Consider the following 14,460-nt stretch of genomic DNA (forward strand, 5'->3'; position numbering starts at 1 on the left):
TGTGTTGAGAAGCTGACTCAATAGGCATAATAATATAATTAAGTATCTTTATGACAAGAAGAATCTAGATGTTGGCAAATAATCTTATCACGAATGTATTTTAACTTGATATTATTGTCAGTAATAACAGTTAATATTCATTGAGTCCTTGTGTATTATTTATGATCTTCAATCATGTACATGTATTAGCTCATTTAATTCTTAAAAACAGCCTGGTAAAATAGATATCATTATTATTTTTCTCTTAAAGATGAGGAAATTGGTAGGTAGAAGGGTGTCCATGATTTCAGACTAGTAAATAGAGCAGTTGGGACCCCCAGATGGGTTTTTATTACTCTAAATTCCATTCTTTAAATATTGGTATATGTTGTTTCTACTTTAATAAATAGCTATGCAGAAGCCAGATATTTTATGGGACACCTGGGATGGTCGTGAGATGCCTTTGAGACTTCAGGAGAAGTCAGAAGGAGTTACTTAATCTATATTGTACTCTCAAATTTCCATTGTCTAGAATTGGCAATATGAGAATAATTCTTGTCTTTCATTTATTTTTCTACAATCAGAAAAATAGCAACTTTGCATTCATTGAATCTGATGCAACTAAAGAAGTAAGATTGTTTAAAAGTACATTTTTGATGATTTATTATTTTACTATTTATTATTTATTATTACATTTGTTATTATTTCTTCTAAAGATTTCCAAAGGAGAATTTGGTGCCTTGGAAATGTTTAGATTTAAATTATTTAATTTTTTTCAATACATTCATGTTGACTAATTCCAAATGACTAGTAATCCCATATAAAATTAGCAATACTCTTCAACCTAGTTGGGCAGTTTTTAGGTAACAAAGATATAAGATATTCCTAACAAGTCAAAATGAAAGTGACTAAAATAAGGAGTGTTTTAAATCTCTGAATCTAGTTTAGCTGGTATTGTTTGAATGTACTCTAAAATACATGAAATATGACAGTACACCTGAAATGCAGCTGTTCATCCTTCCTGGGACGATTAGAAGATACTAGTGAAGGTCCCACCTCCAGGATCAGAAAGGGCGGTGCATGCCCAGGGGAGCTCTGTGAGAGATGGACCTCTGTGGCTTGTCTTAGAATCCACCCACTTTCCGTTTCTTATGGCTCTGTCACTCTGACCTTTATCTACCACCTCTCTCCTGTTGATTCAGGATGCCAGTGGTTAGTCTACTCCCTGCCAAGGAAATATTGAAGAAACTTCCGGTTGGTACAGAATTTTGTCTCTGTATCAGTTTTACCAGGCCGTAGGATGATTACTAGTGCTTTGTATTGGCTTTTATCTCTCTGTAGTTCTCACTGCTTTCCAAAGTTCCACAGGGAACCCAGGCTTTCTTTGTGGGGGGGAGTAGAGGAGGTGGGTGGGGAGTGTCTACTAATCTTATTTGGACTTCCCATGACCCCAATTTGATGAACTAAATAGCATATTCACGAATAATTATTAGTGACCATTTGAATGTTCTTAAAAACAAAAAAAGATTTATTTATTTATTTGAGAGAGAGAGAGAGCAAGCAAGGGGAAGGGCAGAGGGAGAGAATCTTCAAGCAGACTCAACTCTGATTGTGGAGCTCAGCTTGGGGCTCCATCTCACAACCCATGAAATTATGACCTGAGCTGAAACAAAGAGTCGGACACTCAACCGCTTAATCAACTGAGCCACCCAGGTGCCCCTCATTTGAATATTCTGATGAAAATAACTCCAAATGCAGTTAGTACTACTAGTTGTATCAGCTTCCCAAGTTAGAGTGATCATAAACCCTCACTAGCCCATACATGTGAACGAATCATTATATTAATCATCTCTCCAGTTGGTTAATACTCAAACACAGTATACTATAACCTGTTAAAGCTCATTCAGGGTTCCAGTCAAAAGTTGGTCTGCTAGGAACTTCTTTCTTTTCTACCTCTACTTTAGTTTTATGTCCAGGATATATGATACAGTATGGAGTCTCCATTATGTAGTCCACTGCTGAATTCCCCCGCTTGCCCACTTGCAAAGAATTAATTTTGATACCAGAGAATATCAAATGGTATCTAATGACTCCTTGATGGCAGAAGAAAGCAGTATCTGATGACCTTTCAGGCAGAGAACTTTTGCCTGGAGGGCCACAGGTTCTCTGGAAATCACTGGATTATCTCAGAAAGAAATGTATCTTCCCAAGATCCATTCATGATTCCAGTGGCTGATTCAGTGCCTCACCTTTGTTTCTCTGATCCTGATTCAACTGGTTAATCCTGGTCACCCTCTCCTCTTAATCCCTAGCTGTCTGCCCACCATTTTTATTACAGTCCCCTCACACCCACCATTATCAATGTTTCATCCCTTGTCCCAACTCACTTCTGGATTTCATGACTTAAAAGCCTGACAGTCTTGACAGATTCTAGTGTCTAGTATCAGTGTCTCCGTTGTTTCTTTTCTTTTTTTTTATTTTCAAGATTTTATTTATTTATTTGACACAGAGAGAGCGAGAAAGGAAACACAAGCAGGGGGAGTGAGAGAGGGAGAAGCAGGCTTCCTGCTGATCAGGGAGTCCAGTGCAGGGCTGTATCCCAGGACCCTGGGATCATGACCTGAGCCAAAGGCAGCCACTTAACACTTACTGACTGAGCCGCCCACGCACCCCTTCATGGTTTCTTGTTTGTTTTTCTTTTCGTTTTTTAAGATTTTATGTATTTTTTTTGACAGAGATCACAAGTAGGCAGAGGCAGGCAGAGAGAGATGAGGGGAGGCAGGCTCCCCGCTGAGCAGAGAGCCTGATGTGGGGCTCGATCCCAGGACCCAGAGATCATGACCTGAGCTGAAGGCAGAGGCTTTAACTCACTGAGCTATCCAGGCACCCCTCCTCCATGTTTCTTAATGCTGGTTTCTTCCCATCTATAGCTTTTCATTGATTCTTACCAAGGCTTTGACTAAGTCTCTTTGTATAATACTACATAAGTGTAAAGAAAATCAAAATAAGTCTGTCTCCCTTTTCAGATAGAATTATAAGGCTTATTTATTAAATATATCTCTAAGGATACATTCATAAAACGGAAATCACATTCATGATTCTGCAGAAAGGACTCTGACATCCATTGATTAATTCAACAATTTTTGAGCACATACTCTATGGTAATTATTTTAGATGAACATACATTAGACTTCAAAATAGCTCATTCTTTTTGCGAATACTAGGCATTAATCTTTCTTGAACACTGGGTATTGGCATAACCAGCTACTACTGTTAATATTAGATCTGTGGATCTAAATAAACAATGCTCATTAAAACAGTCGGTTCACTATGTAATGTAAGATGTTAGTCATCTCTTAAACATCTAATACTGAAAAAGGGAATTCTCTTAGCTAATGCTAGAAGGTTAGTATTTTCTTGAATATTTGATATTGTAAGAGCCAACTCTTCTAGCTAATGTTAGGCATTAATAGATTTTTAAATATTGTGTACGAGTGATTTATCCATTCTGTCCATGACTCCTTAACTGCAACTGGCTCGTCCATGTGTAATCATTTAGAGAAAACACAGAAGCCAGCAAGAGACAATATGCAGGTATTTAACCATACCATTATTCTATGGGTCTCATTAATCCTTGCTCTTCTGTTTGCCTTGGGTTCCTTCCTCCTTGTTGTTGTCATTGCTGTCTGTATCGTTGTTTTGAAATTGAGAGATAATCTACATAGAGCAAAAGCATAAAATATGCTAATCATAGGTGGGTAACAAGGACTTTTTTTCTTACACCCAAATAACCAACACCCCTTAGATCAAAAAGAGAACATTTCCAACATAAGTATTTCTAGGTTATTTTCCATCCCCCATCCCTATCCTCTGAAATCTGTCTTCCTCTTTACTTTGATATCCTGCATGGACTTTTATGGTTCCTAAATGTCAGCTTCCTTCATCCCTTCTTATCTTGACTTGGCTTTTAATGCTCACTTCTCACCAATTAGTTGAGTTTGCCGTTCCCAATAACAGCTACCATAACGTCCTAGCCAGAGTAGAACAATTTGCTCTAAAATATTTTGCAAGCAAATTTTAACACTGGGCACATCTAAGTGTGTAGGGCTGATCTAATATCATTTGCTTTTAAATTTATACCCACGTCATTTTGGGAAATTTTTACAAACAAATGTATCAGACATAGCTGGTCTTCCTACCACCAACAATGCCATCATGCACATAGTCTCAGAAAACAAAGAAAATCATTCACATTCTCAAGGAGGATTTCTGAGGCTCGGGTGGGTACTGATTTCTCTTTGGACAATTGTAGTATACAGCCCATACTCACTCTCTGTAATGTTTTTAATCAGCCCTTACACTGTTATCATTTCAGACAGAAATGTCATCTTTTGTTCCAAGTCAGTTTTGGTTTTACCTGGTCAAACCTTTGTAATATACTCCCTTGTTTTGAACATTGTTATATGAAAAATAAACTAATATGTTGAAATTTATTGTCTGCATATGGATATGGATTAATTAACTGGCATTTAGGGGAACAAAAGTGCACTGGTTTGCAAGATTTTCCAAAAATGTATCCCCTATTGGAAGTCTCATTTCAATAATACTTATGTGTTTTTATAACTATCAATTTCTCTATTGGTTAGGTACTTACCAAAATATAGCAAGTGAACCATCAGAAATCTTCAATCTGAACAGATTCTTGTCTATTCACATTAAAGTGACTTCAGAAAGCAAATTATGTTTATATAATTATAATTAACATAACCAATTGTAATTTCCATAGCATTAAAATAATTCTTCAACACCTTGATATACATAGAAAGTATTAGGCCTGAATGTTAAGTACTCATGTGTAGTTATGTAAAATAATATGCCAGTTGTGAAATCCATGTTATTCTAACCAATCTTAAAGAGGTAATTATACAATCAATATTGTAAGTTGATTCTGGAACTATGAACTACCAAAGCAGACCTACATGATTGACTGAATCAACTTGTTTCCTCTGGTATAAATTGAGGTTAAAGCCTATATTTGAAAGTAAGGAAAAAAAAAAACCTTTGGAAGCTTTTAGGAAATTAAATAAAATTGATTGAAAGCATTAGCATTTGGTAATTAACCCTACCAGGGACCTGTTTGTTGTCTGTCTTTTAGTATTTTCAAAATATTAGAGATGACCCAGATGATCTTTGTGTATCCCTTTCTTAAAGCTAAATGATTGAAAACAAAAAAAATTGAACTTATAGCTAAACATGTCCGCTACAGAGAATTTTTCAAATACAACACAATCTATATTTGGAATGATCTTTCATTGCTAAGTAGATTTCTTAAAAATAAACTGCAACCCCAGATAGCAAATATACAATAGCCCACCAGTTTCCAGTGTGCCTTATAAACTAAGGTTGCTACAGTTAAGGTATATAGTTTTTTCAACATTATTTCTGAAGTTTTTGTCATTTTAAAAATTTTTACACCCATAACTCTTTGGTGAAGGATTTGAAATACCCTGGCTGGGTTTCTCACAGTTTCTCTGAGTGAATTAGCAATGCACATATGTAATATGGACGGGCAGGTGCACAAGCGCCTATCAAGATTAACCTGCTAAAGGTACTGATGAGTCAAATGCTTTTATCTAATGCAAGAACTAAGTACCAGAGCTTGTCAGCTCTGACTTATCATAAGCCTGACCTGGGAATTTTTCTTAAAAAAACGATGTTCAGGTCTCCCTTCTGACCAATCGAATTGGAATATTTGTAAGTAAGGGCCAGGCATTTGTATGTTTGTTTGTTTGTTTTTTTAAAGATTTTTATTTATTTGACAGACAGATCACAAGTAGGCAGAGAGGCAGGCAGAGAGAGAGAGAGAGAGAGGAGGAGGCAGGTTCCCTGCTGAGCAGAGAGCCCGACGACAACGGGAGGCTCGATCCCAGGACCCCGGGACCATGACCTGAGCCAAAGGCAGAGGCTTTAACCACTGAGCTACCCAGGCGCCCGCATTTGTATGTTTTAAAGGCTGTATGGGTAATTGTAAAGTACAGCCAGATAAAGAACTACTGAATTAAGCTCAAAGCAAGAAATTAAAAATAGGATACTTCTAATTTTGATGTTGTACAAATGAATGAAATAAGTGAAAAATGAGTGAAATACTTTACCATAATTTTCTATGATACATCAGTTTTAAATGTTTAATTGAAATATATTCAATTTGTTTTCTAAAGCCATACAATTTTACGTATATTGATAAATGTCATCACATACCAAATTTCTTTAAGAGTAGAGACTATCTCTTTATTGTGACAAATAGTATCTAGTATATTTAAGTTTTCTTAATTAAATAATCAGTTATTCCATCTGGTTCTACAGAGTACCACAGTGACAATTTTCAAGGACACAAAAGAAAGAACTTTCTTCAAATTGCTTCTTTATTTAAAACTACACACATTCATCCTTCCCTCTGTAATTTGTATTTTCTTAATTTCAAAACTATAGATGGAACCATCAGGTTCAATGATCATGATCTTTGTGTTCACTATAAATTGATTGTCATTATGGCACCTTACAATGCGATATGTAGCAAATAATCTACATATTCATGTTATGTGTGATTATCAGATAACATATATGAAGTGCAAATGTTCTAAATTTTTAACTAAGGAAATAAAATACCCTTACATCAGGGATTATTTTATTAGACATTGGAAGGAACAAATCAAAGCCTGAAGACCTGAATCTTTTAGCTTATTTTTGAAATAATCATGATAATCAGTAATATGCTATAATTCTTGAACTTTTCATAAGCAAAGGCTCTTATTCCTTATTAAAACCTTCATCAGTACCAGAGAATAGCAAGTACTTAACAGATGATTGTTAACTTGGATTGAATGTCTTAAAATCCTAAATATAAAACATAGTATGATAAGACTAGATGATGTATTTTCAGACATTTACAAATATATATCGTAAAACATCCCTAAATGTCATCATTGAATTTGTGTCATTGATCACTGTTTGCTACAAGATAAGAGTTCAACATGTTCTTGATTTATAACCTGTTAATTTTTCAAGGTCAGTGTGATGTTTAAATATATCTCCTTTTCCCTTAAAATTCAAATACTGTAAGAAAATAATAAATTACTATAGGAATCTATATTAAATGCCAAATTGCCAAATATGAAATATACTTAATTGCAAGAGCCAATTTACAATCTCTAAATTAATATTCAAATTATATAGATATACAGTTTTAAAATAACAGGTAGTTGTATTTGTCTTAGATTTCTGCATCGCTCTTAAGTTTTCACATCTCTAATGTGAATGAAATTATTAATTCATTACTTTCTTAAATTTCTGTAATTATGCTACAAAATAAGAATATTTAAACTGAATTTATCTTTTGAAAATTTAATATGACTAAGTCAATTGATACTGACATAGTCAGCAAAAGACAGGGAATAAAATTCAGAATGTTATTAATAAGATCAGAACTTCTTACATGTTCTCAAATCATATCATCTTGAAGCATCTGAGTGAAAAATACAAATATCTCTCTACTACTTGTTATATATAATGTAAATTGTTAATGCAAATGTTCTCATGTTGAATTGAGCTCTTCATTTCATCTAAGAAGTTCTGGACTGTGTAAAACAGTACTGTGTGTTTTAGCTAACTTGAGAAGGCTGTGTGACTACTTCGGCATTTCAGATAGCTTTGTTTTTACATTCCTTGGTTGCAGAAGGCATTTGTTAGTGGTTCAGAAATTTTTTCTGATCTTCAAATCATAACCACAAAATCTTTACTTTGGTGATAGGGTATACCTAGCTGTGGCCCTAGGTGTGGCCCTTAAAACTGAGAAGGATGAGTTTCTAGTTAGTTAGTAGTGACTTAAAAAAAAAAAAGTTGGGTAATCTTTAAATTCATTGGGATTCAAAAGTTTTCAATTATTCTAATTATATTCATAATTTGTGTCTTAATTTTGAACGGAAGTGTGAGTGAACCCCTTAAAAATAAAATGCAATCTACTAATTGTGAAACTTTCTGGGATTTCCAAGTAAGTTAGTTTAAATGAATTTACATCTTCCAGAATTCTGATTACCGTAAAAATGTAAGCCTTAAGAATTAAATCTCTCAAACTGTAATCACAGAAAATAGTTACTTGTCTGTTAGCCTTCCACAGAAATAATGTTAGATGTCTAAAAACAGCTTTTTTAAAATAGCAGGATTGCAGTGTTGACTTTAATTGGAAAGAAACTATGAGATAACTCTCTCCTGCTAAGAAACCTGTGTATAGGTGGGATTTCCCATGATTCAGAGTGTAATGAACACTCAACAGCACCCCTCCTCCTAGCCATTCTAATTTAAAGCGGAAGATGAAGTTTTAAAGTAAAAGGAATTGACATATCAGTCAGTGCTGGTCAAAAGCAACGTAAATACAGACCTGAAAGAAAATTAGCAATGTTTTCCCCTTTGAATGTCTCATAAATGACTATTATAGAAAGACTAATATTGTAAATATTGTAAAATTTCAGATTTGGCCATCTATTTTGATTTGTAAAGCAAAAATATCTAGAAAATAGGTCCTTCTTATAAAAGAGGGGCAAAAGAAAAGTTAATCCTTTTCTTTTTATATCTCTAGTTTGACGATTGAATTTAAGCAAACCATGACAAAATGAGTCAGAAAGATAGTAAATATTAGCAGTATCATCAAGATTGGAGTGCCGAGGATTTTAACATTTGAACATTATAGACATCTTCTGGTAATATGGTTTTTACAGTTGACTTGTAAAATCACGAAACAGTGGTATGTGCATTCCACTAAATAGTTACTGGATTATTTAAAACCAATTTAAAATGACTGTACTTGTAGTAAACGTTATGAACCCTCACTTCTTTCGACAATTACGTTTCCGAGAATTCTGGAATTTCCTAAACCACAACATGCAGAAGAAGGTGCTCCGGAGTGGGCTCCTTTTCTCAGCTTTTTGGTTGTTTATGAGGCTCTTCTCGAGCTCTGCTGTTTGCACAGGAGAGCCAAGTGTTCTAAGGGCAGCGGGGTATGGGAGGAGGATCAGGTACTGCAGCTGCGAAACCTCTGCTCGGGCATGCGTTTTGGTTTACACACGGCCGGGTTATGGAAACACATTTCAACGATGTGTGCATTCATAAGTCTCGGGTGTAAAGCATTTATCTCTGTTCTAAAACGATCTGCGTGAACTGAGTAATCCGGTTTCAATGCGAGAACAAGTCACTAGGTTTTATTTATCTTTGGCTGCTGGTGGCATGAAGCAGGCCCCTAATTACCGCCGAGACCCATCGTGGGCAAGGAAAGTAATAAACAGTAATCACACCGCGTACACGTCGAGTCCCAGCGAGAGCAGAGCTCTCAGAAAGCCGCAGGAAGCGTGCGCTTCCAGGAGGGTGTGCGGCGCGCGGGGGTCTGCACGCGCGCAGAGCTTGTTAACGGAGGGCGTGCCGGAGGCGTGGCGCGAGGTGTCCGGGCGAGGCGCTCCGCGAGGCGGGCGGCGGTGGGCGGGCGGTGGGGAAGCGCGGCCCGGGGAAAGGCAGCGCTGCGCGGCGAGCGGCTCCCAGCTCCCGCTCTCCCGGCCGCCTTGCCCGAGCCGCCGTGGGCGGGGCCTGCGGTGATTGGCGGGCGGGCGGGGAGGTCGGAAGTACTTTGTTTTTTATGCTAATGAGGGAGTGGGGCTTGTCCGTATTTACGTTGAGGCGGGAGCCGCCGCCCTTCATTCACCCACATGGCCCTTGGAGGTGCTGCCGTCGCCGCCCGACCTGCGCCTTCGCGCCACTTCGCGCCCTCGGGCGAGGCCGAGGGGGTGGGGACGACCCCCGCCGCGTAGCCGCGGCTCGCGCCTCTCGCGAAGCCCCTTCGCGGGGCGGGCGGGCCGGCGGGCCGCACCCCCGGCCTGGGGCCTCCGGTCGTAGTAAAGCGGAGGCGGGTGGGGAGGCGGGAGCGTGAGCCCGCGGCGGGCGAGGCGAAGATGGTGGCGGCTACTCCTCCTGGTGAGTCTGCCCGCCCCTCCGCCGAGTGAGTGAAACCTGTTGTGTGCGGCCCCAGTCCGGAGGGAGGGCGGGCGGGCGGGTGGGGCGGAATGGCCCGGGGCAGCGTGGCGGCGGCGGCGTGGCCGGGGCCCGGGGCGGGTCTCGGGCCGTTGGCCGCCCCGGCGTGTGGCAGCCGCGACTCGCTGCCCACCCGCTCGCTCGCGGGCTGGCGGAGGGGCAGGGCAGGGCCGGGGAAGGGAGGGTGGGAGGGGGCGGCGTGCGCGCGGCGGCCGCGCCCGGGACCCGCGCGGACCATGCCTGGGCCGGCCCCGGCGGGCGGGTGGGCGCGCGGCGCACACAATGGCCCCTCAGGGAGGGGATGCGCGAGGCTCGCTCCCCCTCCAGGGCTTGGGGTGCACGCGGGGCGCGGGGTCCCCGGGAAGGGAAAGTTTCTCCCGGGGGCGAGAGTTAAAGCGCCTCCAGAACAAAGCGGCGGCGGCAGCGGCACATGGGGCAGGCCGCGGGCCGGGAGGGGGCGCGCCCACGAGGTACCTGCGCGCTGGCGGGCGGCGTGGCGTGGGCGGGAGCCCGCGGGCCCCCAAACTTTGTGCGCGCGAGGGTGGGCGGAGGGCGCGGGAGCTCGGGGCGGCGCGGCCTGGACGCCACCCCCACTCCGCGTGGGCTTTGTTAACCCGCGTGGGCAGTCCCCGGGTGGGGCTCGCAACTTCCCGGGCCGTGGCCCGCGGAGCAGGCCCGGGCCGGCCTCGGTGGCGGCTCGGAGCCGCTTTCGCCCGCCCGCTGGTGGGGAGCGCGGCGCGGGAGGGCCGGCCGGCTCGGCGGGAGCGGCGGCCGTGCCGCCATGTTCCTGCGGGGCGGGCTGCGCGGGGGTGAGGGCGGGGGACATGGCGGCGACTGCGCGCCGCCGCCGATTGTTCCCGGCTTAGGCCTTGGGCCGCGTGCGACGGGCACCGCAGCCGCGGAGCCCCCGCCCCTCTGGGCCGGGCTGGGGGGGGGCGGGGGACACAAAGGAGGGGCGGCGCGCCCGCGTCCCCGCCGTGCTCGGGCCTCGGCGCCGCCGGTCGCCGCGCGGCTGCCGCCGGGAAACGGGGTGGGGGGGTGGGTTGCCGCGTCCGGCAGGGCCCGACTCTGACCCACCGCCCCCTGGCGGTCGCTCGGGGAACCGCAGGGCCGCGCGCCCCCTTGTGCGACATGTGCTGCCGGCCCTGGCTCCATGAGCGAGGCGAGCACTTTGCAGTCTCGAGTGTTCCTGCTCCCTTTTCTACACCTAAGCCGGAGCAAAGGGGATAGAAACTGGAGAAGGCAGGCTCGTTCTCACAATACCATTAAAAGAAAAAATTACTAACATGCCATCCCGACCACATCAGTTGGGGAAACAACTCTTTATCCCGGATGGCAGCCACGAGGTCTTGATTGGGGGAGGGGTGGTAAAGAATAGTCCCTTTGCTGCTGCTGCTTTTCCCTCTCTTCAGAGCTGTACGGTACAGTTAACGACTGTTGTGGATTATACTGGAGTATTTCAGAATCTTTTTAAATAAGATGTGACTCTAGTACCTGTGGGGTTTTCAACTTTATTCTCTTAACACGTTTTCACCCATATACATTGTTGGTCTTTTAAACAGTGCCAATGTTGCTTGGTTGCCTTATCGTCGGTTTAGCAAATGGATATAACTAATTGATGTAAGGGTGTTAGAAATGAGCAAGTTTATATTTAAATATGAGTTTGTAGGGTGATAATAATTTTCAGCAGATATGTTTGTCTTTTTTCCGTTTCCCCACCCCCCATCCCAGTCATACACGCGGACCTAACTGCACCAAAAGCTTTTCTTAAGGATACTTGCTGAGAAGAAAGTTTTCCCTAGTGGGTAAGTGTATTCTAATTTTTTTTTTTTTGTTAACTTTTCTTTAAAATAATTTCTTTTACTTTAATCTTTTATTTCAGTAAATAGATGGGATTGGGTTTTCAGAGCGTGAAATAGGTATCCTGTACTTTGTCCATTTATCTTTTCTAGAAAATTAGCTCTGTGTGGGTCAGCTAATTTTTAAGGTAGTAAAAGTACAATGCAAATACCATATAAGTTTTTGGAAACCGATGCACAGTTTAAAAAATGTAATTTTAGAAATGCTTTAACTTGAGTGATATAATCTGATCTGGAATAAGTTTTCAAGATTCAAAGAAATTTAAATGGGGTGTTTGAAGTTCTACAGCTAGCTAATACACTGGAAATGTAGTCTGAACAGTAATTTTGTTAATCAGTTTGCTAAGTATTTGCTAATTGGAAGTCAGAAGAAAAGAAAAATGTTTTGCCACGTGGATGTGAAGATTCCCTCTAAAAGGTACATGAATCAAATTGCCCTGTTGATATATTAAGTCTCATTCACATGCAGTCTAATCTTGATTGATTGAATTTTTTTTTCTGAGTATGTCTGGGAACCTCCAGGTAAAAGAAGAGCCATCAGTTTCTCTGACAGTATTAGATTGATGCTTAAGATTGTCTTGTGAAAAAGATTTTTCTTCTACTTTTAAGGTCTAAATGTGCTTATGAATGAAACTTACAGGTTTGAGATAATAAAATTCATTTTCTCTTCCCTATTAGGGACTGCTGAATTTTGTATGTTTTATAGCTCTTAAGAGTTGGAAGTGTTATTCTCTCTAATTATTTATTTCAAATTTAGCAGGAATAAAGAGACCATCACCTTGTAAGACTGAAGATTGTGACCAGTCAGAATAATGTCAAAGTGCTTACAGTGCAGGTAGTGATATGTGCATCTACTGCAGTGAAGGCACTTGTAGCATTATGGTGACAGCTGCCTCGGGAAGCCAAGGTGGGCTTGAAAGTGCAGGGTCTGCTGGTGTTGAGTGCTTTTTGTTCTAAGGTGCATCTAGTGCAGATAGTGAAGTAGATTAGCATCTACTGCCCTAAGTGCTCCTTCTGGCATAAGAAGTTATGTTATCATCCAATAATCCAAGCCAAGCAAGTATATAGGTGTTTTAATACTTTTTGTTTGCAGTCCTCTGTTAGTTTTGCATAGTTGCACTACAAGAAGAATGTAGTTGTGCAAATCTATGCAAAACTGATGGTGGCCTGCTATTTCCTTCAAGTGATTTTTTTTTACTAATTTTGTGTACTTTTATTGTGTCGATGTAGAATCTGCCTGGTGTATGTGATGTGACAGCTTCTGTAGCACTAAAGTGCTTATAGTGCAGGTAGTGTTTAGTTATCTACTGCATTATGAGCACTTAAAGTACTGCGAGCTGTAGAACTCCAGTTCCGGCCTGTCGCCCTGTCAGACTGTCCAGTTACTGAACACTGTTCTATGGTTAGTTTTGCAGGTTTGCATCCAGCTGTGTGATATTCTGCTGTGCAAATCCATGCAAAACTGACTGTGGTAGTGAAAAGTCTGTAGAAAAGTAAGGGAAAATCAAACCCCTTTCTACACAGGTTGGGATCGGTTGCAATGCTGTGTTTCTGTATGGTATTGCACTTGTCCCGGCCTGTTGAGTTTGGTGGGGATTGTGACCAGAAGATTTTGAAAATTAAATATTACTGAAGATTCGACTTCCACTTTTAAATGTTCCAGAAATATAAAGTATTAAAGTAAACTTCGTAATTTTAATTATTTTGTCTGTGTGAAATTCATATATATAACTTCTTGTTCTTTAAAATGAAGTTTTGTCATAATTTTGTGCTAAAACATTCCACCTCTGAAGCTGCTTGTCAGATTTGACTATAAGTTTTTACTATGTTCTTTGTCTAATTAGATTTATTTATTAAGTATTCAATTATAATTGTGAAGAAAATTTAATCCTATGATTTGTAAAGTTAGGATATTTTTGCTTTTTTGGAGCTGGTATTCACAATGTCTTAAAGTTAATAAGCTGTTATTTGTACATTGTTTATTTAAAGTTGGTGAAAGTATTCTGTTTAATGCAACATATAAAGAAAGTTGTGGGGTTTGATTGGTGGTTTTTAAGCATGTTAACTTATATTTGGGAGGGGAGGTTGTCTTTTGTTTCCAGTAAATAGTGTTTTATGAGTACTAGTGTTATTAATAAGTGAAACTGTTAACTGGTTATGTACTAGTTTGCTTAGTAATTTATGCTGTATAAACTGTTAGTGATCCTTAGACTGTCCTTAGCTTTCTGGGATTTAAATATAGGAGTTTAAAAAAAAAAAAGAAGAAGATGCACTGGTGCTAAGTGGAGTGACAAGTATATGTATGTGTACATGTCTCTGATGCCAAGAATATAGTCGGGTGGGAGTGGGAAATTAGTTTTTCTCTAAGTCTGTACTACTATTACCATTCCTTTTCCCTTCTCCCTTCATAAACCAGACTTTGCAATAGTGATGGTTGGTCTAGACTTCTGTGACTTTGTCACTGGAGTGGAACCTAAGCAATGGCAGTTAACGCGGTATTTTATCCATCATTTCTGCTTTCATGTGTTTTATGTCTAGCTTGTGTCTCACC

At 40.9% G+C, this 14,460-nt stretch overlaps 1 long non-coding RNA gene across 1 annotated transcript in view; it reads left to right on the forward strand.

Moving 5' to 3' along the window:
* Nucleotides 1-9,740: 9,740 nt before the first annotated feature.
* LOC125094751 (uncharacterized) overlaps nt 9,741-14,460 on the forward strand; it is a 33,085-nt gene continuing 28,365 nt past the window's right edge. Inside the window, exons 1-2 of the long non-coding RNA XR_007125678.1 lie at nt 9,741-9,993; nt 11,782-11,855. This is a non-coding gene — a long non-coding RNA (uncharacterized LOC125094751). The remainder of the gene's footprint in view (nt 9,994-11,781; nt 11,856-14,460) is intronic.

This window comes from Lutra lutra, chromosome 3 (assembly GCF_902655055.1).
Source record: "Lutra lutra chromosome 3, mLutLut1.2, whole genome shotgun sequence".
In the NCBI taxonomy this organism is placed as follows: domain Eukaryota; kingdom Metazoa; phylum Chordata; class Mammalia; order Carnivora; family Mustelidae; genus Lutra; species Lutra lutra.